Raw genomic sequence first — 25,865 nt, forward strand, 5'->3', positions numbered from 1 at the left:
TTTTTTTTCTACAAGCTTTGTTCTTTGCTGCTTTTTCTTGCTTCAAGAATCATTTTTATGATTTTTCAGATTATCAAATAACATGTCTCCTTGTCATCATTCTTTCAAGAGCCAACATATTTAACATTCTTAAGCAACAACTTCAAAAGACATATGCACTGTTCAAGCATACATTCAGAAAACAAGAAGCATTGTCACCACATCAATATAATTAAACTAAGTTCAAGGATAAATTCAAAACTCATGTACTTCTTGTTCTTTTGAATTAAAACATTTTTCATTCAAGAGAGGTGATGGATTCATAGGATATTCATAACTTTAAGACAATGTTACTAAATATTAATGATCATGTAATAAGACACAAACATAGATAAGCACTTGACATAGAGAAAACGAAAAACAGAGAAATTAAGAACAAGGAATGAATCCACCTTAGTGATGGTGGCGTTTCCTTCTTGAGGAACCAATGATGTCCTTGAGCTCTTCTATGTCTCTTCCTTGTCTTTGTTGCTCCTCCCTCATTGCTTTTTGATCTTCTCTAATTTCATGAAGGATGATAGAGTGCTCTTGATGTTCCACCCTTAATTGTCCCATGTTGGAACTTAATTCTCCTAGGGAGGTGTTGATTTGCTCCCAATAGTTTTATGGAAGAAAATGCATTTGAGGCATCTCCAGGATCTCATGGTGATGAGCTTCATGTGTCTCTTGAGATCCATGAATGGGCTCTCTTGCTTGCTCCATCCTTTTCTTAGTGATGGGCTTCTCTTCCTCAATGGGAATGTCTCCTTCTATGAAAGCTCCAACTGAGTAACATAGATGGCAAATAAGATGAGGAAAAGCTAGCCTTGCCCCAGGAGAGGGCTTTTCGGCTATTTTGTAGAATTCAAGGGAGATGACTTCATGAACTTCTACTTCTTCTCCAATCATGATGCTATGGATCATGATGGCCCGATCCACAGTAACTTCAGATCGGTTGCTAGTGGGGATGATGGAGCGTTGGATAAACTCTAACCATCCTCTAGCTACAAGCTTGAGGTCCAGTCTTCTTAGTTGAACCGGCATGCCTTTGGAGTCAATCTTCCATTGAGCTCCTTCTACACATATGTCCATGAGGACTTGGTCCAACCTTTGATTAAAGTTGACCCTTCTAATGTAGGGGCGTGCATCTCCTTGCATCATAGGCAAGTTAAACGCCAACCTTACATTTTCCGGACTAAAATCTAAGTATTTCCCCCGAACCATTGTAATATAATTCTTTGGGTTTGGGTTCTTACTTTGATCATGGTTCCTAGTGATCCATGCATTGGCATAGAACTCTTGAACCATTAGGATGCCGACTTGTTGGATGGGGTTTGTTAGAACTTTCCAACCTCTTCTTTGGATTTCATGTCGGATCTCCGGATACTCATTCTTCTTGAGCTTGAAAGGGACCTCGGGGATCACCTTCTTCTTGGCCACAACATCATAGAAGTGGTCTTGATGAGCTTTGGAGATGAATCTTTCCATCTCCCATGACTCGGAGGTGGAAGCTTTTGTCTTCTCTTTCCCTTTTCTAGAGGATTCCCCAGTCTTGGGTGCCATCAATGGTAATGGAAAAACAAAAAACTTATGCTTTTACCACACCAAACTTAGAATATTTCTCGCCCTCGAGCAAGAGAAGAAAGAAGAGATGAAGAAGAAGAAGAAATGGAGGTGAGGGAGAGAGAGATGTGTTTCGGTCAAGAAGGGGAAGAGAGGGTTGTGTTGTGTGAAAATGAGGAAGAATGGAGGGCTATATATAGGGAAGGGAGGGGGTTAAGGTTCGGCCATATAGGGTGGGTTTCGGTGGGAAATTGATTTTGAATTTTGAAGGTAGGTGGAGTTTATGAGGTAGGTTTATGGGGAAGAGTGGATGGATGTGAGTGGTGAAGTGGTGATAGGGAAGAGAGATTGAGGTGATTGGTGAAGAGTTTTGGGGAAGAGTGTTTATGGGATTGTGTGAAAGAGGGGTGAGAAGAAGTGAGTGGAGGTAGGTAGGGATCCTGTGGGGTCCACAGATCCTGAGGTGTTCAAGGATTTACAACATTGCACCAAATTAGGCATGCAAAATGCCCTTTCACACAACTCTGGGCGTTCAGCGCCAGATTGGTGCTTGTTCTGGGCGTTGAACGCCCATTTGTTGCCCATATCTGGCGTTGAACGCCAGAACCATGCTTGTTCTGGGCGTTCAGCGTCAGCTCTTCTCCAGGGTGCAATTCTGGCGTTCAAACGCCCAGATGCTGCCCATTTTAGGCGTTCAGCGCCAGAACCATGCTCTGTTCTGGCGTTGAACGCCAGCCAGATGCTCCTTACTGGCGTTTAAACGCCAGTGAGATCCTCCTCCAGGGTGTGATTTTTTTTTCTGCTGTTTTTTATTCTGTTTTCAATTTTTATATTTATTTTGTGACTCCACATGATCATGAACCTAATAAAACATGAAAGAACAAGAAAAATAAAATTAGATAAATAAAAATTGGGTTGCCTCCCAACAAGCGCTTCTTTAATATCAATAGCTTGACAGTGGGCTCTCATGGAGCCTCACAGATGTTCAGAGCATTGTTGAGACTTCCCAACACCAAACTTAGAGTTTGGATATGGGAGTTCAACACCAAACTTAGAGTTTGGTTGTGGCCTCCCAACACCAAACTTAGAGTTTGACTGTGGGGGCTCTGGTTGACTCTGTTTTGAGAGAAGCTTTTTATGCTTCCTCTCCATGTTTACAGAAGGATAACCTTGAGTTGTAAACACAAGGTAGTCCCCATTCAATTGAAGGACTAATTCACCTCTGTCAACATCAATTACAGCTCTTGCTGTGGCTAGGAAAGGTCTTCCAAGGATGATGGATTCATCCTCATCCTTCCCAGTATCTAGGACTATGAAATCAGCAGGGATGTAAAGGCCTTCAACCTTTACTAACACATCCTCTACTTGTCCATAAGCCTGTTTTCTTGAATTGTCTGCCATCTCTAATGAGATTTTAGCAGTTTGCACCCCAAAGATTCCCAGTTTCTCTATTACAGAGAGGGGCATGAGGTTTATCCCTGACCCAAGGTCACATAGAGCCTTCTCAAAGGTTATGGTGCCTATGGTACAAGGTATTAAAAACTTTCCAGGATCCTGTTTCTTCTGAGGCAATGTCAGTTGATCCAGATCACTTAGTTCATTGGTGAACAAGGGAGGTTCATCTTCTCAAGTCTCAATACCAAATAATTTGGCATTCAGCTTCATGATTGCACCAAGGTACTGATGCGCATAAACTTGTTATGCTACGATTTAGGAAATTGCACGATCGGCAAAATTCCTTCCGGCAAGTGCACCGGTTATCGTCAAGTAAAAACTCACAATAGAGTGAGGTCGAATCCCACAAGGATTGGTTGAGTGAGCAATTCGGATTAGAAGTGTGTTCTAGTTGAGCGGAATCAAGATTTAGATGAGACTTGCGGAATGTAAAATTGGCGGGAAACGTAAATGACAAGAAATTTAAATGGCGGAATCTTAAATTGCATGAATTAAAGAGCAGAAGCTAAATTGCTGAAATTAAAAGGGAATGGGGGTGATTGCATGAATTGAGTTGCAGAATGTAAAGAGAAAGTGGAAATCAGAAATGGGAATTCATTGGGTTATAGGAGATATTGAGATCTCCGAATCAAAACATGTTTATCTCTTCCTCAACCAATGCGTTCATTGAACTTTGCTTGGCAATCTTATATGATTGGATCCCAATCCCTTGGCTCACCAATTCTCTCTAAAAACAAACAAATTCCCAATCCCTTGGTTTAAATGTTCATAAGAAGAGATGATGCTCGATCACTGATTATACCACACAGTTTCATGAACCACAATTTGGTAGGATTACATGTCACAATATCCATCCAAACCCCAATCCAATTCACTGTGAGAAAGCTTCTCTAGCATGAATCCTCCATTCCTTTCCCAAGGTTCCGAAGGATTCCAATTATGGGTAGTTTCTTTCCCAAGACAACTACCCAATGGAATTAGATCGAGAAGCTTTCTAACAAAATTCAAGAGAAAAGATTGAAGAAGAAGATAAACTATTATTGATTCATTGAATTACAATAGAGCTCCCTAACCCAATGAAAGGGGGTTTAGTGAGTCATAGCTCTGAATTCAATTACAAAGATATGAAAACTAGCTAAATGAAAAGGTAAAAGTCCTTCCTAACTTAAATTCTATCCTATTTATACACTTTCTATATTGAGCTTCTGTTGTGTTTCTTGGGCTTTGAGGCCTCTCCCTGCTTTCCTTTTGCCTTGGGTTTATGATCCATAATCTTGATGAGGCTGTTGATCCAAATTCTGTAACATTCATTGAGCCAACTTAGTGATAATCAAATAATGACACATGACTCAATAAATTGAAATTTCAGACTCATCAATCCTTCAGGCCCAATCCCATAAACCATGATATTCAATTGGGTTTCATACCAGAGTAAGTTTAAGTTAATGTTTGTGCTCAAATACTAACTTAAACCGCAATATTTTTGGCCCAGAAACCTTTTCCAAGAGTGGCGTTTAAGTTGCAGTTTAAGCTTAAACTGCAGCTTAAACGCCAGACACTTCCAGTGATGCCTTTTGTGGTAGCACGTTTAAGCTTCAGTTTAAGGTTAAACTGAAGCTTAAACGTGAAAATGGAAGAAGGCAGCCCTGGAGGGTAACTTAGTCGAACACGTTTAAGCTTCAGTTTAAGGTTAAACTGAAGCTTAAACGTGGAGGTAGAAAAGGCAACCCTGGAGGTCGAACACGTTTAAGCTCCAGTTTAAGGTTAAACTGGAGCTTAAACGTGGAAATAGAGAAAGCCATCCTGGAGGTCGAACACGTTTAAGCTCCAGTTTAAGGTTAAACTGGAGCTTAAACGTGGAAGCTGAGAAAGGTAGCCCTGGAGGTCGAACACGTTTAAGCTCCAGTTTAAGGTTAAACTGGAGCTTAAATGTGGAAGCTTAGAAAGGTAGCCCTGGAGGTGTCGAACACGTTTAAGCTCCAGTTTAAGGTTAAACTGGAGCTTAAACGTGGAAATGGAGAAAGCAACCCTGGAGGAGAAACTTGGTCGAACACGTTTAAGCTCCAGTTTAAGGTCAAACTGGAGCTTAAACGTGGAAATGGCTCCCTGGTGCTTTTCCCCTTTCTGGCGTTTAACCTCCAGTTTAAGGTTAAACTGGAGGTTAAACGTGGAACTGCCCCCCTTGGTGCCCTTCTCACTTCTGGCGTTTAACCTCCAGTTTAAGGTTAAACTGGAGGTTAAACGTGGAAGTGCTTCCTGATTGGAATTCTAATTCTGGCGTTTAACCTCCAGTTTAAGGTTAAACTGGAGGTTAAACTTCAATTCCAGCATTTCTTAGCCTTCATGATTCTGGCGTTTAAGCTCCAGTTTAGGCTTAAACTGGAACTTAAACTCCACATGTGATATTCAAGCTTCCTTTATTGATTTTGTTGCTTCCTTGCTTAGCCTCTTCTTCCCTGAAATCATCCAAACAATTGCATCAAAGTCTTGCAAAATTTCATGAGAAATCTTCCATTCATAGCATTCAAGTAATATAACTAAAAACTCATGGAATTTGCATCAAAATCATACTGTTTGGATGGTTCATTGCTTTGTTATTCATTTAACCATTCTTGGTTACTTTAAGCTCAAGAAAATGCATAAAACAACTAAAACTAACAGAAAAATGCTAGTGAAACTAGCCTAAGATGCCTTGGCATCACAACACCAAACTTAATACTTGCTTGTCCCTAAGCAAGTCCTGAGTTATTTGAGAAGAAAGTATGAAACAGAAAGCAATTACATTGGCTATATTAGCAAGCATTTGAAGTTCATCAGAAGGGTTTTATGCAGAAAGTTGCAGTATCACTTTTTCATTCTTATCAGGTAAGATTATCACTTTTTCCTTGCATCCATCAAACACTGCTATGGCCTCTTGTTATTCTTATGTCTTTGGCACTTCTCTTCTTTGTTTTTCTTTTCTTTTTCTTAGAGCTTCTTTGCTCCTTGTTTGCTTAGTGTCATGTGTTGCACAAACCTTTGGCATTTTCTTTTTCTTATCAGTGCACTACACATATCCACTCCAGGCATTTTAGTTCGCAATTCTTCTTGAGACATTGGTGCCCAGCACCTCTTTGTGTGACTAAATGTTTTGTATTTAGGTTGCTCTTGATAATGGACTTTTGGTTGATAATACATAAACACCACAGGCATTTGTCTCAGAAGTTCAAACCATTGGTGCCTAGCTTATTTGGTTGCCCTTTTTCAGTGGCTTTTTCTTCTTCTTTTTCTTTCTTTTTCATGGCCAAAGACTTTTATTCATCAAGATCCATAGACAGTTTTCAATTTCTACACAAAAAATGATAATTCTACACTCTATTTCTAGTGATCTGACTAAACAATCAAGCATGCATACCACCACTTAATTCTACTTGATTTGTCACTAATTGAGCCAAGTTACTTTTGTTCAAAGCTTTTCTTTTATTTTTGGAAACAGAACAAGCATGGCAAGCATTTGTTTAAGAAGGTGAAGTTATATCCAAACATCTAGGCATTCACTTTATTCAAAGCAATAAACAGACAAATATACTAAAAACTTCACATTCCAGAAAGATTCAACATTTACAGTTTAAACCAGAACAAGCATGCTTTTGTTTGCCCTTTTTAAAGAATTATCAAGGAACAATACCACCTTGTGAAATTCCTTGTTTTCTCTTTGTTGCCAGGAAACAATTTGATTTCTCCTTCTTCTCCTAAATGTTGCTTCATGCTTTAAGATCCTTGTTTCCTTTCCTGCAAAGAGTGATGAAGTTGCTTGCTTCTCAAGCACTTGAGTGGTTAGCTCAACTATGTGTGGGTAAGTATCTGAGTCTTAAGTTGGTGTGTGAACACCAAACTTAGTCTCCCACTTACTTCTCTGTGCTTTGAATCCTTGAGTTCTCTTTGGAATGAAGTTGCTGCTAAGGGTTTTAAGCATTTCTGTGACTGCTTAGAATGGTTGTTCCTTTCATATAATTCAAAGGTTGTTGTGTTCAGTTGATCTTTATGGTGGAACACCAAACTTAGAGTCACACATTCCCCTTTGAATTATTGATCCACGAATTCATTGTTTGGTGTGAAACACCAAACTTAATTCTTTGCAATGCACAGAAACTACTTCACCCTTTTTATTGAAACAAATAAAAGAAACAGCAAAAGGGTATTACCTCAGGTTGGGTTGCCTCCCAACAAGCGCTTCTTTAACGTCATTAGCTTGACGGTCAGCTTCCTCAGTTGAGGTGATATTTAACTTTGTCCTTCTCCTCCACATCTCCCAAGTAATGTTTGAGTCTTTGACCGTTCACAATGAAGGTTCGTTGTGACTTTTCTTCCATGATTTCTACTTGTCCATATTTGGAGACCTTGGTGACAAGGAATGGTCCAGACCACCTTGATTTTAGCTTCCCTGGAAATAGCTTCAGCCTAGAATTGTAGAGCAATACTTTTTGTCCTTCTTCAAATTTCCTTGGGGCTATGTTGTTGTCATGCTTCTTCTTTGCTCTTTCTTTGTAAATTTTGGCATTCTCATAAGCTTCCGCTCTGAATTCTTCCAACTCTTGAATTTGCAACATCCTTCTTTCTCCAGCAGCTTTGTTGTCCAAGTTCAAAAGTTTCAAGGCCCAGTATGCCTTGTGCTCCAACTCCAGTGGCAAATGGCAAGCTTTTCCATATACTAGTTGGTAAGGAGACATTCCAATTGGTGTTTTGAAAGCTGTCCTATATGCCCAAAGAGCATCATCTAGCTTAATCGACCAGTCCTTCCTTGAAGTTCCCACAGTCTTTTCCAGGATCCTTTTGAGTTCTCTATTAGATATTTCGGCTTGCCCACTTGTCTGTGGATGGTATGGTGTGGCTACCTTGTGTTTGACTCCATATTTTAGAAGCAATGCCTCTAATGGTTTGTTGCAGAAGTGGCTTCCTCCATCACTGATGATTGCTCTTGGAACCCCAAAACGGCAAAAAATGTGTTTTCTGAGGAAGTTCATGACTACCTTATTATCATTGGTTGGAGTTGCTATTGCTTCAACCCATTTGGAGACATAGTCTACTGCCACAAGAATGTAATTATTTGAGTATGAGGAGGGAAAGGGTCCCATGAAATCTATCCCCCATACATCAAACAATTCAAGTTCCAGAATGAATTGTTGTGGCATTTCATTTCTTCTTGGCAGGTTCCCCGCTTTCTGGCATTCATGGCAGTGCTTCACTAATTCTTTTGCATCTTTGAAGATAGTGGGCCAATAAAAACCACACTGCAACACCTTAGCTGCTGTTCTTTCTCCTGCAAAATGTCCTCCATAAGTGGAGCCATGGCAGTCCCATAAGACTTCCCTTCCTTCTTCCTCGGATATGCATCTTCTGAGTATGCCATCGGAACATTTTTTGAACAAGTATGGTTCGTCCTAGATGAAGTATTTGGCATCATTTACCAATTTCTTCCTTTGATGTTTGTTAAATTCCAACGGTAAACTCCCAGTGGCCTTGAAGTTTGCTATGTCTGCAAACCAGGGTGCTTTGTGAATTACCATGAGTTGTTCATCAGGAAAGCACTCATTTATATGTGTGCTTTGTGCGCTTCCTTCTTCACATGGTATTCTTGATAAATGGTCTGCCACCTTGTTCTCTACACCCTTCTTGTCTTTGATTTCAATGTCAAATTCCTGCAACAAAAGAACCCATCTAATAAGTCTTGGTTTGGATTCTTGTTTAGCAAGTAAGTATTTTAAAGCTGAATGATCAGTGAAGACAATGACTTTAGATCCAATGAGATAGGATCTAAATTTGTCAAATGCAAAGACTATTGCCAAGAGTTCTTTTTCAGTGGTTGTGTAATTCCTTTGGTTATCATTCAAGACTTTACTGGCATAATAAATCACATGTACCAAATTGTCTTTCCTTTGTCCTAACACTGCCCCAATAGCAAGGTCTGATGCATCACACATCAGTTCAAAAGGTAAGTTCCAATCAGGTGGGGCAATGATAGGTGCAGAGGAAAGTTTTTGCTTCAAAAGTTCATAGGCTAGCATGCAATTTTTATCAAATACAAAGGGTGTATCAGAGACAAGCAAGTTACTCAAGGGTTTGGCTATTTTAGAAAAGTCTCTAATAAACCTTCTGTAAAAACCAGCGTGTCCCAAAAAACTCCTAACTGCCTTGACATTACTTGGTGGAGGTAATTTTTCAATGAGTTCCACCTTAGCTCTGTCCACCTCAATGCCTCTATTAGAGATTTTGTGGCCAAGGACTATTCCTTCTGTGACCATGAAATGACACTTTTCCCAGTTTAATACTAGGTTAGTCTCTTGGCACCTCTTAAGCACCAAGGCAAGGTGGTGTAGGCAGCTAGGAAAAGAATCTCCAAACACAGAAAAATCGTCCATGAAGACCTCAATAAATTTTTCAATCATGTCCGAAAAGATGGACAGCATGCATCTTTGGAAAGTGGCAGGTGCATTGCACAATCCAAAGGGCATGCGTCTATAAGCAAAAACTCCATATGGACAAACAAATGATGTTTTCTCTTGATCTCTAGGATCAACTACTATTTGGTTGTAGCCTGAATATCCATCCAAAAAGCAATAGTAAGCATGTCCGGCAAGCCTTTCAAGCATCTGATCCATGAATGGGAGTGGGAAATGATCCTTTCTGGTGGCTTCATTGAGCTTCCTGTAGTCTATGCACATCCTCCACCCAGTGACGGTTCTTGTGGGTATGAGTTCGTTCTTCTCATTTGGCACCACAGTTATGCCACCTTTCTTGGGAACTACATGGATGGGACTAACCCATGGGCTATCAGAAATGGGGTAGATTACCCCTGCCTGCCATAACTTCATGACTTCCTTTTGTACCACTTCTTTCATGACGGGATTCAATCTTCTCTGAGCTTGAATGGAGGGTCTAGCATCCTCTTCTAACAAGATTTTATGCATGCATATGGATGAACTTATCCCCTTCAAATCGGCTAGGGTCCATCCAATGGCATCTTGATGAGTTTGTAGTACCTTGATCAATTCTTCTTCCTGTTCTTGGCTCAGGGCAGAGCTAATGATAACAGGGTGACTCTCATCACTACCCAAGTATGCATACTTGAGATTAGGGGGCAATGCTTTGAGCTCAGGTTTTGGTGCTTCCTTCTCTTCTTTCACTCTCTCTGGCATGCTTGGCATGGTTGTTTCAGCAGCCTTGATGTCACTAACTTCAATATCCTTGGTGAACTCCTCCTCTGCCACTTCCTTTATTGTTTCCTCAAAAGTTTCTTGTACTGCAATGTCCACTACATCAACCCTCATGCATTCCCTTAGTGATTCTGATGGATAGCTCATTGCCTTGAATACGTTAAACACCAATTTCTCATCATGTAGTCTAAGAGTGAGTTCACCCTTTTGTACATCTATGATGGCTCCAGCAGTAGCTAGGAAGGGTCTTCCCAGAATTATTGAAGCTTTGGCTTCTTCCTCTATATCTAACACCACAAAATCAGCAGGAAATATAAAATCTCCCACTTTCACCAACAAATCCTCAACTATCCCATGAGGGAATTTAAAAGTTCGATCTGCCAATTGGAGGGCCATTCTTGTTGGTTTGGCTTCCTCAATCTTCATTCTTCTCATCATTGTTAGAGACATCAAATTGATGCTGGCCCCTAAGTCACACAAGGCCTTCTCCACCATGACTTCTCCTATGATGCAGGGGATTTGGAAACTGCCTGGGTCCTTCAATTTCTGAGGCAATTTGTGCTGAATGATGGCACTACATTCTTCAGTTAACAACACAGTTTCCTCATTTCTCCAGCTTATCTTCTTGGTCATTAATTCTTTTAAGAATTTTGCATAGAGTGGCATTTGCTCTATTGCCTCAGCAAACGGAATGTTGATTTGGAGCTTCTTGAAAATCTCCAAGAACCTGGAGAATTGACCATCCTTTTCACTTTTCATCAAACGTTGAGGATATGGTGCTTTAGGTGTATAAGGCTTCAGGACCTCTTTTTCTTTTTCTTTTGTTGCGGACGGTGTAAAAGATTGTCCTTGTTCCTTGTCTCTCACATGTTCCCTTGCTTCATCCTCTGTGGTTTCCTTTGAGATCTCCTTTAGATTTTTTCCACTTCTGAGGGTTATGGCCTTACATTCTTCCCTTGCAATAGCCTTGGCAGCATGAGAAACGCTTGTCCCAGGGGTTTGCTTAGACAAATACAAAATTTGATTTTCTAGCTTCTGGATGGCAGCTCCTTGGTTTTGCAGGTTAGAATTTACTTCTTCCTTAAAAGCTTTCAATTCGGTTATGTCTTGACTCATGGTTGCAAGCATTCCTTCTATCCGGTTCAATTGATCTTGAAATTGTTGGTTCGGATTAGGTTGGGTAGGTTGATTATTTTGGCCATGATATGATGGTTGGGAGTAAGTGTTTTGTGTGGCTTGGTATGATCTTTGGTTGGAGTTTTGGTATGTGGAATTGTTATGTTGGTTGTGGTTGTAAGGTTTGTGGTTTTGTGGTTGGGTTTGTTGGTTCCCCCACCCAAAGTTTGGGTGATTTTTCCATCCTGGGTTGTAAGTGTTGGAATGTGGATCATATGATTGCCTTTGTTGGTTTCCCACATAGTTGGCCTCTTCCCAATCACCTCCTTCAATGCTTACTTCCTCTTGATCTTGTGTGTGTATTGCAGCCACTTGCTTTGTTTCTAATTGCCTGGTAAGCTCTGCTAGTTGCTTGGCAAACACCTTGTTTTGGGCTAGAATTGTATCAACATGGTTCAGCTCCATGACTCCCTTAGTGTTGTGCCTCTCTGATGCATAGTAGTACTCATTCTCAGCCACTGTCTCAATCACTTCAATGGCTTCTTCCACAGTCTTTTTCCTGTTCAATGAACCTCCTGATGAATGGTCTACAGCCTTCCTTGATTCATAAGAGAGTCCATCATAGAAAATATGCAATTGCACCCAATCATGGAACATGTCTGGTGGGCATTTCCTTGTCAAATCCTTGAATCTCTCCCATGCCTCGTAGAGAGTTTCACCATCTTGTTGTCTAAAAGTCTGAACCTCAAATCGAAGCCTATTGACCTTTTGTGGGGGGTAGAAACGTGCCAGAAACTTGCTTTCCACCTCATCCCATGTTGTTAGACTCCCCCTTGGGAATGATTCCAGCCACTTAGCTGCTTTGTCCCTAAGTGAAAATGGGAACAAAAGCAGTTTATAGGCATCTTCCTGGACTCCATTGGACTTCACAGTGTCACAAATTCTCAGGAATTTTGTGAGATGTTGGTTGGGATCTTCATTAGCACTCCCACCAAATGAACAATGATTCTCCACAAGTGATATTAGCTGTGGTTTGAGTTCAAAATTGTTGGCCTGAATGGGTGGTTTCTGAATGCTGCTACCACAATTCCCAGAGGTTGGGTTTATGTATGAACTAAGAACCCTCCTCTCAGGAATGGCATTGTTTCCATCAGCTCTCTCATGGTTGTGAACTTCTCTATCCATGTTGAGATCTAGAGCTTCCTCAAAATTGTCCTCAGATTCTCCTTCAGATTCTTCTTCTCCCAGTACTCTCTTCCCTCTTGCTTCCCTTCTAAGTCTATGAAGGGTCCTCTCTGGTTTGGTATATGGAGGAGTTGACGTCTCTCCTCTCCTACCTGTCATACAAGAACATAGCACAGGCAACAAACAAGTGAAATACTCTTGGTTAATGGAAGAGTATGGTTAGAGCAATTGAGGAATTAATTCAAACAGTTAGTGAGTCAGTGAGTTAGTTGCTTGAATTTAAAGGCATAAAGAAAGAAAGCATGTAACAGAGTGCAGAAATTAAAATTCAACAAGTAACTTGTACTGAATTAATCAAAACAAAAAAAAATGCTCAATCTAGTTAACTTCCAATTGGAGAATTGTCAATCGAAAACCAATCCCCGGCAACGGCGCCATAAACTTGATGCGCATAAACTTGTTATGCTACGATTTAGGAAATTGCACGATCGGAAAAATTCCTTCCGGCAAGTGCACCGGTTATCGTCAAGTAAAAACTCACAATAGAGTGAGGTCGAATCCCACAAGGATTGGTTGAGTGAGCAATTCGGATTAGAAGTGTGTTCTAGTTGAGCGGAATCAAGATTTAGATGAGACTTGCGGAATGTAAAATTGGCGGGAAACGTAAATGACAAGAAATTTAAATGGCGGAATCTTAAATTGCATGAATTAAAGAGCAGAAGCTAAATTGCTGAAATTAAAAGGGAATGGGGGTGATTGCATGAATTGAGTTGCAGAATGTAAAGAGAAAGTGGAAATCAGAAATGGGAATTCATTGGGTTATAGGAGATATTGAGATCTCCGAATCAAAACATGTTTATCTCTTCCTCAACCAATGCGTTCATTGAACTTTGCTTGGCAATCTTATATGATTGGATCCCAATCCCTTGGCTCACCAATTCTCTCTAAAAACAAACAAATTCCCAATCCCTTGGTTTAAATGTTCATAAGAAGAGATGATGCTCGATCACTGATTATACCACACAGTTTCATGAACCACAATTTGGTAGGATTACATGTCACAATATCCATCCAAACCCCAATCCAATTCACTGTGAGAAAGCTTCTCTAGCATGAATCCTCCATTCCTTTCCCAAGGTTCCGAAGGATTCCAATTATGGGTAGTTTCTTTCCCAAGATAACTACCCAATGGAATTAGATCGAGAAGCTTTCTAACAAAATTCAAGAGAAAAGATTGAAGAAGAAGATAAACTATTATTGATTCATTGAATTACAATAGAGCTCCCTAACCCAATGAAAGGGGGTTTAGTGAGTCATAGCTCTGAATTCAATTACAAAGATATGAAAACTAGCTAAATGAAAAGGTAAAAGTCCTTCCTAACTTAAATTCTATCCTATTTATACACTTTCTATATTGAGCTTCTGTTGTGTTTCTTGGGCTTTGAGGCCTCTCCCTGCTTTCCTTTTGCCTTGGGTTTATGATCCATAATCTTGATGAGGCTGTTGATCCAAATTCTGTAACATTCATTGAGCCAACTTAGTGATAATCAAATAATGACACATGACTCAATAAATTGAAATTTCAGACTCATCAATCCTTCAGGCCCAATCCCATAAACCATGATATTCAATTGGGTTTCATACCAGAGTAAGTTTAAGTTAATGTTTGTGCTCAAATACTAACTTAAACCGCAATATTTTTGGCCCAGAAACCTTTTCCAAGAGTGGCGTTTAAGTTGCAGTTTAAGCTTAAACTGCAGCTTAAACGCCAGACACTCCCAGTGATGCCTTTTGTGGTAGCACGTTTAAGCTTCAGTTTAAGGTTAAACTGAAGCTTAAACGTGAAAATGGAAGAAGGCAGCCCTGGAGGGTAACTTAGTCGAACACGTTTAAGTTTCAGTTTAAGGTTAAACTGAAGCTTAAACGTGGAGGTAGAAAAGGCAACCCTGGAGGTCGAACACGTTTAAGCTCCAGTTTAAGGTTAAACTGGAGCTTAAACGTGGAAATAGAGAAAGCCATCCTGGAGGTCGAACACGTTTAAGCTCCAGTTTAAGGTTAAACTGGAGCTTAAACGTGGAAGCTGAGAAAGGTAGCCCTGGAGGTCGAACACGTTTAAGCTCCAGTTTAAGGTTAAACTGGAGCTTAAACGTGGAAGCTTAGAAAGGTAGCCCTGGAGGTGTCGAACACGTTTAAGCTCCAGTTTAAGGTTAAACTGGAGCTTAAACGTGGAAATGGAGAAAGCAACCCTGGAGGAGAAACTTGGTCGAACACGTTTAAGCTCCAGTTTAAGGTCAAACTGGAGCTTAAACGTGGAAATGGCTCCCTGGTGCTTTTCCCCTTTCTGGCGTTTAACCTCCAGTTTAAGGTTAAACTGGAGGTTAAACGTGGAACTGCCCCCCTTGGTGCCCTTTTCACTTCTGGCGTTTAACCTCCAGTTTAAGGTTAAACTGGAGGTTAAACGTGGAAGTGCTTCCTGATTGGAATTCTAATTCTGGCGTTTAACCTCCAGTTTAAGGTTAAACTGGAGGTTAAACTTCAATTCCAGCATTTCTTAGCCTTCATGATTCTGGCGTTTAAGCTCCAGTTTAGGCTTAAACTGGAACTTAAACTCCACATGTGATATTCAAGCTTCCTTTATTGATTTTGTTGCTTCCTTGCTTAGCCTCTTCTTCCCTGAAATCATCCAAACAATTGCATCAAAGTCTTGCAAAATTTCATGAGAAATCTTCCATTCATAGCATTCAAGTAATATAACTAAAAACTCATGGAATTTGCATCAAAATCATACTGTTTGGATGGTTCATTGCTTTGTTATTCATTTAACCATTCTTGGTTACTTTAAGCTCAAGAAAATGCATAAAACAACTAAAACTAACAGAAAAATGCTAGTGAAACTAGCCTAAGATGCCTTGGCATCAGGTACTTGGTAACTTGCTCTTCAGTAACATCCTCATTCTCTTCAGAAGAGGAATACTCATCAGAGCTCATGAATGGCATAAGGAGGTTTAATGGAATCTCTATGGTCTCTAGTTGAGCCTCAGATTCCTTTGGTTCCTCAGACGGAATCTCCTTATTGATCACTGGACGTCCCAGGAGGTCTTCCTCCTTGGGATTCACGTCCTCTCCTTCCCTTACAGGTTCGGCCATGGTGATCAATTCAATGGCCTTGCACTCTCCTTTTGGATTTTCTTCTGTATTGCTTGGGAGAGTACTAGGAGGGATTTCAGTGATCCTTTTACTCAGCTGGCCCACTTATGCCTCCAAATTTCTAATTGAGGACCTTGTTTCATTCATGAAACTTACAGTGGCCTTAGATAGATCAGAGACTAAATTTGCTAAGCTACATGGATTCTGCTCAGAATTCTCTGTCTGTTGCTGAGTGGATGATGGAAAAGGTTTATTACTATTAAACCTATTTTTTCACCATTATTAAAGCCTTGTTGAGGCTTTTGTTGATCCTTCCATGAGAGATTTGGGTGATTTCTCCATGATGGGTTATAGGTGTTTCCATAAGGTTCACCCATATAATTTACCTCTGCTATTGCAGGGTTCTCAGGATCATAAGCTTCTTCTTCAGAAGGCGCCTCTTGAGTACTGTTGGATGCAGCTTGCATTCCATTCAGGCTCTAAGAAATCATATTGACTTGATGAGTCAATATTTTGTTCTGAACAAATATGGCATTCAGAGTATCAATTTCAAGAACTCCCTTCTTCATAGGCGTCCCATTATTCACAAGATTCCTTTCAGAAGTGTACATGAACTGGTTATTAGCAACCATGTCAATGAGTTCTTGAGCTTCTGCAAGCATTTTCTTTAGGTGAATGGATTCACCTGCAAAAGTATCCAATGACATCTTAGCTAATTCAGACAGACCATCATAGAATATATCCAGGATGGTCCATTCTGAAAGCATGTCAGAAGGATACTTTTTGGTCAGTCCTTTGTATCTCTCCCAAGCTTCAAAGAGGGATTCACCTTCTTTCTGTCTGAAGGTCTGAACATCCACTCTAAGCTTACTCAGCTTTTGAGGAGGAAAGAACTTGGCTAAGAAAGCCTTGACCAGCTTATCCCAAGAGTTCAGGCTATCCTTAGGTTGAGAGTCCAACCATATTCTAGCTTTATCTCTCACAGCAAAAGGGAAAAGCATGAGCCTGTACACTTCAGGATCTACTCCATTAGTCTTAACAGTATCACAGATCTGCAAGAATTCAGTTAAGAACTGAAAAGGATCTTCAGATGGAAGTCCATGAAACTTGCAGTTTTGCTGCATCAGAGAAACTAGCTGAGGTTTCAGCTCAAAATTGTTTGCTCCAATGGCAGGAATGGAGATGCTTCTTCCATGTAGATTGGAATTAGGTGCAGTAAAGTCACCAAGCATCCTCCTTGCATTATTATTATTTTTGGCTGCCATCTCCTCTTCCTGTTCGAAAATTTCTGACAGGTGCTTGCTGGCTTGTTGTAATCTAGCTTCTTTTAGTTTCCTCTTCAGAGTCCTTTCAGGTTCTGGATCTGCTTCAACAAGAATGTTCTTGTCCTTGCTCCTGCTCATATGAAAAAGAGGGACAGAAAAATAATAATAATAGGGATCCTTTTTACCACAGTATAGAGGTCCCTGTGTGAGTAGATGAATAAATAAATAGAAGGAGATGAGAGAGAGAGAGAGAATTTTTGAAAATAATTTTTGAAAATAATTTTTGAAAAAGAGTTAGTGATTTTCGAAAATATTTTTTGAAAAAGGTTAGTAATTTTTGAAAATTAGGAATAAAATAAAAATAATTAGTTAATTAAAAAGAAATTTTGAAAAAGAGGGAAGATATTTTCGAAAATTAGAGAGAGAGAGTTAGTTAGGTAGTTTTGAAAAAGATAAGAAACAAAGAAAAAGTTAGTTAGTTAGCTGAAACAAATTTGAAAATCAATTTTGAAGAGATAAGAGGATAAGAAGTTAGAAAAGATATTTTAAAATCAAATTTTGAAAAAGATAAGATAAAGAGATATTTTTGAAAAGATATGATTGCAATTAGTTTTGAAAAATATTTGATTTTTAAAATCACAATTAATGACTTGATTCACAAGAAATCACAAGATATGATTCTAGAACTCAAAGTTTGAATCTTTCTTATCAAGCAAGTAACAAACTTGAAATTTTTTGAATCAAAACTTTAATTGATGATGTTATTTTCGAAAATTAGGAGATAAAGATAAGAAAAATATTTTTGAAAAATATTTTAAAATTTTCGAAAATAAATAAGAGAATTGAAAAAGATTTTATTTTTGAAAAAGATTTTGAAAAAGATAAGATTTTTAAATTGAAAATTTGATTTGACTCATAAAAACAACTAGATTTTAAAAAGTTTTGAAAAAGTAAACTCAAATCTTCGAAATTTATGAGTGAAAAAGGGAAGATATTTTTTTTTATTTTTTGAATTTTTAATTATGAGAGGGAAAAACATGAAAAAGACTCAATGCATGAAAATTTTGGATCAAAGTATGTGATGAATGCAAGAACACTATGAATGTCAAGATAAACACCAAGAACACTTTGAATGTCAAGATGAACATCAAGAACATATTTTTGAAAAATTTTTTTAATGCAAAGAAAATATGCAAGACACGAAACTTAAAAATTTTTTCATGTATAGACACTATGAATGCAAGAATGCCTATGTAAAACAAGAAAAGACACAAAACAAGAAAACATCAAGATCAAACAAGAAGACTTACCAAGAACAACTTGAAGATCATGAAGAACACTATGAATGCATGAGTTTTTCGAAAATTTTATGCAAATTTTAAAACATGTAATTGACACCAAACTTATAACATGACACATGACTCAAACAAGAAACACAAAAATATTTTTTTGATTTTTATGATTTTATTAATTTTTTTGTATTTTCTTTTAATTTTTTCAAAAATCATTTTGAGAAAGAAAAATAAGGATTCCAAAATTTTTAATATGAATTCCAGGAATCTTATGCTCTTTAGTCTAAAGCTCTAATCAAAGGGTCAGGCATGGCTTAATAGCCAGCCAAGCTTTAGTATGTAACTCAGACATGACACGCCTGACATTCCCTATCCAGAAGAATTAGACATGGCTTTACAGCCAGCCAGGCTTCAACATGCTTCATGAAACACTAGAATTCATTCTTAAAAATTCTGAAGAAAAATATATTTTTGAAAACATTTTTATTTTAAAATTTTTTTCGAAAACAAAGGAGAAATTTTTGAAAGACTTTTTTTTTTTGAAAAATTTTTGAAAATAAAACAAAAAGAAAATTACCTAATCTGAGCAACAAGATGAACCGTCAGTTGTCCAAACTCGAACAATCCCCGGCAACGGCGCCAAAAAATTGGTGCACGAAATTGTGATCTCAGGCAACGGCGCCAGAAACTCTGTACGCACGTCTTAATAAATCGTTTTTCATTCACAACTTCAATACAACTAACCAGCAAGTGCACTGGGTCGTCCAAGTAATAAACCTTACGTGAGTAAGGGTCGATCCCACGGAGATTGTTGGTATGAAGCAAGCTATGGTCACCTTGTAAATCTCAGTCAGGCGGATATAAAATAGTTATGGAGTTTTCGAACATAAATAATAAATAGATAGAAAATAAGGATAGAAACACTTATGTATATCATTGGTGAGAATTTTAGATAAGTGTATAGAGATGCTTTCGTTCCTCTGAACCTCTGCTTTTCTGCTGTCTTCATCCAATCAGTCTTTCTCCTTTCCATGGCTGGCTTTATGTAAGGACATCACCGTTGTCAATGGCTACTTTTTATCCTCTCTGGAAAATGGTCCGATGCATTGTCACTGCATGGCTAATCGTCTGAAGGCATCACCTTTGTCAATGGCTGCATCCCATCCTCTTGTGAAAATGGTCCAAATGCTCTGTCACAGCACGGCTAATCACCTGAGGTTCTCGATCATACTGGAATAGGATTCACCCTCCTTTTGCGTCTGTTACTACACCCAGCACACGCGAGTTTGAAGTTCGTCACAGTTATTCAATCCCAGAGTCCTACTCGGAATACCACAGACAAGGTTTAGACTTTCCGGACTCTCATGAATGCCGCCATCAATCTAGCTTATACCACGAAGATTCTGATTAAGAGATTTAAGAGATACTCATTCAATCTAAGGTAGAACGGAAGTGGTTGTCAGGCACGCGTTCATAGGGAATGATGATGATTGTCACGTTCATCACATTCAGGTTGAAGTGCGAATGAATATCTTAGAAGCGGAATAAGTTGAATTGAATAGAAAAACAGTAGTACTTTGCATTAATCTTTGAGGAACAGCAAAGCTCCACACTTTAATCTATGGAGTGCAGAAACTCTACCGTATGAAAATACATAAGTGATAATAGAGGGTAAGCATGGCCGAGTGGCCAGCCTCCCATGGAGGTCTAGAGATCTCAAAATGATCAAAAGATGTTCAAAATATGTCTAATACAATAGTAAAAAGTCCTATTTATACTAAACTAGTTATTAGGGTTTACAAAAGTAAGTAATTGATGCATAAATCCACTTCCGGGGCCCACTTGGTGTGTGCTTGGGCTGAACTTGAATGTTACACGTGTAGAGGTCATTCTTGGAGTTGAACGCCAATTTGTAACGTATTTCTGGCATTCAACTCTGGCTTGTGACGTGTTTCTGGCGTTTAACTCCAGACAGCAGCGTAGAACTGGCGTTCAACGCCCTTTTACGTCGTCTAAACTCGGCCAAAATATGGACTATTATACATTGATGGAAAGTCCTGGATGTCTACTTTCCAACGCAATTGGAAGCGCACCATTTTGAGTTCTGTAGCTCCAGAAAATCTACTTTGAGTGCAGGGAGGTCAGAATCCAACAGCATCAGCAGTCCTTCTTCAACCTCTGAATCTGATTTTTGCTCAAGTCCCTCAATTTCAGCCAGAAAATACCTGAAATCACAAAAAAATACACAAACTCATAGTAAAGTCCAGAAATGTGAATTTAGCATAAAAACTAATAAAAATATCCTTAAAAGTAACCAGATTCTACTAAAAACATACTAAAAATAGTGCCAAAAAGCGTATAAATTATCCGCTCATCAGAGCCCTATGAATCATACATAGAGCCACCCCAATTCCAACACAATTACTCCCAAGAACCACCACCTTAATATACACCACCTCCAACGTACGAAAATTTTCAACCACAATATGAATTTTCTTTTCCACCACAACCCTCCATAGGAGAATGTCAATATCCATCAATCCAAGAGCACTATGATCCTATTTATGATAGCCAAGTGGAACAAGAGCCAATGGATCGTCTTAAGGAAGCAATGGATCAACTTCAAGCAACCATCCGTCAAAAGTTCGACCCATGGAACTCATGCAACAAACAAAGCATTTCCACGGATGAATGTGTTGTACAACAAGTGGAAAAGATGGAGAGTGTTGAACCGCCATATCCTTATCATGATGAACCACCCTCATATCGTGAACCTTTCCTCCCAAGCAATGAACCCTCATATCCACTCCAATCTCCAATGGATGACACTCTTAGTGTTCTTCTTCAGGAGCAAAGAGAGATGTAGCGGACGACACTAGAATTCATAGCTACCTTGACCGAGGTAGTAGATAATTTAGCTTAACTGCACGTCAACACTCAAGGCACTCCCATGGCTACATGTGGAGAATCTAATGAAGAATGTAGCATGAAGGAGAGACTAGGAACGTCGGTGGAAAGTGAGGAATGTGACTTTGTATTGGAACAATTGGGGGAAGCCGTAATAGTTGAAAAGGAAGAAGTGGTTGAAGACTTAGGAGATGCTGAACCTCCATGGGAATTTAGAGTTGTAGAGTATTCCTCCAAGAAGCTTGAAATTAATGTTGAGGAGGCTAGTGCACAACCTCCAAGGCATATTCCTTATGAAGAATTGGACGGAATAGATCAAGAGGCGATTTCCCTTGGTGATGATGATCATGAATCAAGCCATCCTAGTAATGAATTTGCACCCACAAGTGAAATCCTTAAGTTAGAAGAGCCTTCTCCCGATGAAATTAAAAGCAACATTGAGGTAGATTTCTCTCAACCTCATAGTTATGATGTGAGTAACGGAAAAGAGTTGGATGAACTCGGTGTTAAAAAGCTTGAAAGTGAAGAATCTTTTCAAAAGGTAGAAGTCTTTTGGCAAGGTTGGACGGGAGTTGAATATGCTTTGTCAAGATCGTTGGAGACTTCTCTAGGTAGGTTGCCGTCTACTCCTTCATTTGAGTGGGTAAAACTTATCTCTACCCGCTTTACTGTCCCACTTGAGTATGGTATTCTTGAAACAGATGCCCAACTTAGGAGGCTTTGTGGAATGAAGCATAAGAGAAGGATGTTTCGTGGTTGGAGTTGCAAATCAAGGCTCATCGAGGTTGAGATTTCAAGAGCTAGATGCAAGGGTTAGACTAGTGATCAATTGGTTGGATCTAAGAGAAGAGTTTGGTACTTCATTGAGAATTCGGATTGCTTGCTACCCAGTTGGAACAATGATGATCCACTTAAAGACGGATGTAGAAACAAGATTTGGGATCCAAGCATATAAGAGGATCAACTTTGGGAGCTCAAAGCTTGTGAAGCACTTCATCAAGGCTTGGTGAATTCACTTGGAAATGTTGGAGCTTATTGGAAGTTCAAGCATTGGTGGAAGTTTCAAGATGAGTTCAAGCACAAGCTACCATGACAAGGAGCTCACCAAATGTTCAACTTAAGGACTTTAACTAAAAGTGTTAGGTGGGAGACACCCCCACCATGGTAAATTCTTCCTATTTTCTCTTTTATTTATATTGGTAATAATTTGAATTTTTATTTTTAGTTTGGATTATTGAGTTTAAGCTGTGGTTTTACTTATTTAATAAAGTTTGGCTTTACTCTGGTAGCTTGTTAGTTTATAAAAAAAATTGTGGCTGACGCGTAAGCGTCGATGACGTGCACGCGTCATATGTAGGTTCTCTCTCTAGTATAATGAACAGAGAGTTACCCTGGTACTGTGCAAAAGGGGTGCCAGGCACACAACCCACCCCACGCGTACGCGTGCTCTACGCGTACGCGTGGAATGAACATCAGCGTAATTTGGTACATTGAATAGAGAGTTGTGCGGGTATGAAGCTGGAATCGTACGTCTGGCACAACGAGTGGTCACGCGTCACTTTTCATTTTGGGCCATCCACGCGTACGCGTGGAGGATGCTCACGTGTCGCGTGCCTGTTTCTGTTTTCACGCACACTGGGTGTAAGCGCTATGAGCAGAAGGTGTGTCGAAGGTTGTGCGTGCACACAACGCTATTCGCACGCACAGAGGTTTTTTTTTACAAAAAGGGCTTATTTGTGCGCTCGCACACGTGTTTACGGCCGCACAGAAGGGGAAAAGACATAGGGTGCACACGCAAAGGTGGTGCAGTACTACGAGCAGAAGGTGTGTTGAGGGTTGTGCGTGCGCACAATCTTGTATGAGCGCACAGATGGCGAAAAATAAGGGAAGTGTGTGCACGCACAGATTCGTGCGTACGCACAGAGCTCTGTTTCTACAGAAATTTTCATGCCTTTAAGGCACTAAACATGACATCCAAAACAGGTTTTGAAGCTCCAAAAACATATTATTCCACTAAAAGTATGTAGCCAACACCAAAATTCAACTAAACTAACTAAGCAATGCAACCAATTATTCAAGAAAGAAAAGCTAAAAGAGAGAAGAGTTAGAAGGATATTACCATGGTGGGGTGTCTCCCACCTAGGACTTTGGTTTAAAATCCTCAAGTTGGACTTTTTGAGGAGATTCTTGTTAGGACGGCTTATGTTTCCGCTCCTCCTTGTATCTCCACCCAAGTTTGCTCTTGATTAGACCTTCGGGGTCCCAAATGAAATGCATCAAACTTTTGAGAAATTCCAAGCTAGCAACTAGGATCCATAAGTGTTGAGTGTTGAACCTAATGCCTGGATCCCATACTCTAGTTTCTTGTTCACCTTCTTGTTGATCTTCACTTTTGCACTTGGATAAACGACCTCTTGAATCACCATTGACACACTTGTACCCCCCGGAATCCACTCAATTGACTATTATTGCACCATAGTTGAACTCCAAATATTGAATTGGCTTCCTTGATGAACTTTCTATTTCCTTCCCAATTAACATTCTTCTCTCCACTATCTACTACTCCAAGAAGGGTTTGAAGTTGATGATCCGTCTCCAAGATAGCATATTGATGTAGGCCTAAGAAGCTTGTTAGTAAAATTTTTACCCACTCAATTTGCTCTTGTACGATTTGCCTTCACTTCTTGGTAGCTAAAATCTTCCTCAACCTCCTTTAAATCTTCCTCATCATAACTCAAGTAAAAAATGGGAGGTTGTGTAAAGTCCACATCAACATCTCTTTCAAATTCAATCAAGGGAGGCTCATGAGGGTCCTTGAAAGGATTGACCACGTTGGACAAAAAATCATGAATGATGGAGTCCACTTGATCAATTTCCATCAACTCTTCATTCATCTCCTCTTGTGCTTCATGCTGTGACTTGGAATCTTCTACTTGATTTTGCAATCTTTCCTTCATTCCACACTCTTCACTTGATTCCACACATTCATCCACGAGAATTTCTTGGTTGTGGCATGAACGCAATAAAGCTAACCGATCCAAGGTTTCCGCTAAGATAGACATGACTTGCTCTTGCTTCTTCCGGAACTCCGTTTGTTCTTGAATAAGCACTTGGAGTGCTTCTTGTGTGGATTGATCCATATATGAAGATGAAATTTGAGGTGATGAAGCTTGACAATCAAACTCATGAGAGTAAGAATTTTGGTTTTGTATGTAGTGAGGTGATGGTGTATAGAATTGGTGACTAGAAAGGTAAGTGTTTGGGTTCCATAGGGGTGAATTGTGGTAATGGTGTGGATGAGTCAAAAAGAAAATATAAACAAAACCTACTAACAAAAGCATACAAAAAACCAAAAAGTGCTATTTACACTATTAACATATTCACAACAACCAAAAATATAACACCAATTGCATGTCCCCGGCAAAACTAAAAATAATACCGAGAGTAATTAAACCTCGGGTCGTTCTCCCTAAGAATGCAATTGAAATGTCACACTTTCGGTTGTGAGAAAAAGGGGTTTTGAAATCAAAGAACGAAAGATTAAAGGAACTAAGAGATAAAAGAACTAAGAGATTATCAAAATTGGAATTAATGCAATTTAAAAGAAACAAGGTCAAAACTAGTGAAAATGCTATAAATGCATAAAAGAGCCTTGACTAGGAAATGAGAATTAAGGAATCCTATCATCGTTATAATCACAACTATGGCAACTATGATGAGTCAATCTCGCTTCGTCTACCCTAACATCGAGGAGTAAGTCAAGCAAGCATAATTGGCCTTAATCCATAAGTCCTAGCTAACTCACCAATTAACTTGGTGAAAAGCTAGCGTCAATGGAAATAGGAGTCAACTAACTACCCAAGAATTACCACTAAATGTCGGACATTATGACTCTAGTATCCTAGGAACTCAAATCCCAAGCTAAGGTGTGAAAATCTACTCAAAATCTAAAGTTGGCATTTTCACAAACACCTTGTGGGCATAAAAGTAAAACATGGAAAATTGCAAGGAAAAATAGAAAACTATAACTAACTATTCACAATATCAACAATAAACATGCAATCAAGCATAAAGAAAGCATAAAACATTAAATTTATCAATCAAAACTTCAAAAAACCAAGATTGCATATATAAATAAAGTAACTTGAACCAAAAGAAAATGAGAGTAAATGTGATGTAATTAAAGAGAAATTAAAAAGTACTTACAAAAGAGTTGATCAACCAAGATGAAAACTTGAAACTGTAAAATGCTACAATGAAAACTACATAAACCCTAAGAGAGCATTCTAACTATCCTACTCCTACTCCTAAAATTATGTTCTAAAACTATCCATGTCCTAATGATTTGATATGTGGTCATTTCCCCTTCATATAGCACTTCAATTCAGCATCAGCACATCCAAAACTGGACCAAGAGGAAAATCGCGATCCACGTGCCTCACTAATGAAGTCACGCGTTGGTACCTGTGCGTACACACATGCTGATTTTTCTTATTGTGCATACGTACACTTGCTGATTTTGCTCTTATGCGTATGCACAGGATGTTGTGCATACGCACACATGGCTGTGTGATTCTCCTTTGTTTTCTTCATGTGTTTTCCCTTTTTTGCATGCTTCCTTCCACTTTTGCTTATCCATTCTTGCCTCTAGGACCTGAAATCACTCAACAAACACATCACGGCATTGAATGGAATAAAAGTGAAATTAAATTGCTCAATTTAGG

The 25,865-nt window shown here is 39.2% G+C and overlaps 2 non-coding genes across 2 annotated transcripts; both read left to right on the forward strand.

Moving 5' to 3' along the window:
- The first annotated feature begins 12,000 nt into the window (after window positions 1-12,000).
- On the forward strand, window positions 12,001-12,104 carry LOC148565013 (small nucleolar RNA R71). Its single transcript, XR_015883882.1, has one exon. It is a non-coding gene; the product is annotated as a small nucleolar RNA R71 (small nucleolar RNA).
- Window positions 12,105-16,438: 4,334 nt separating this feature from the next.
- Window positions 16,439-16,546, forward strand: LOC148565014 (small nucleolar RNA R71). Its single transcript, XR_015884118.1, has one exon. It is a non-coding gene; the product is annotated as a small nucleolar RNA R71 (small nucleolar RNA).
- The last annotated feature ends 9,319 nt before the right edge of the window (window positions 16,547-25,865 follow it).

This window comes from Arachis ipaensis, chromosome B5 (genome assembly GCF_059453495.1).
Source record: "Arachis ipaensis isolate K30076 ecotype BB chromosome B5, ASM5945349v1, whole genome shotgun sequence".
Classification (NCBI taxonomy): Eukaryota; Viridiplantae; Streptophyta; class Magnoliopsida; order Fabales; family Fabaceae; genus Arachis; species Arachis ipaensis.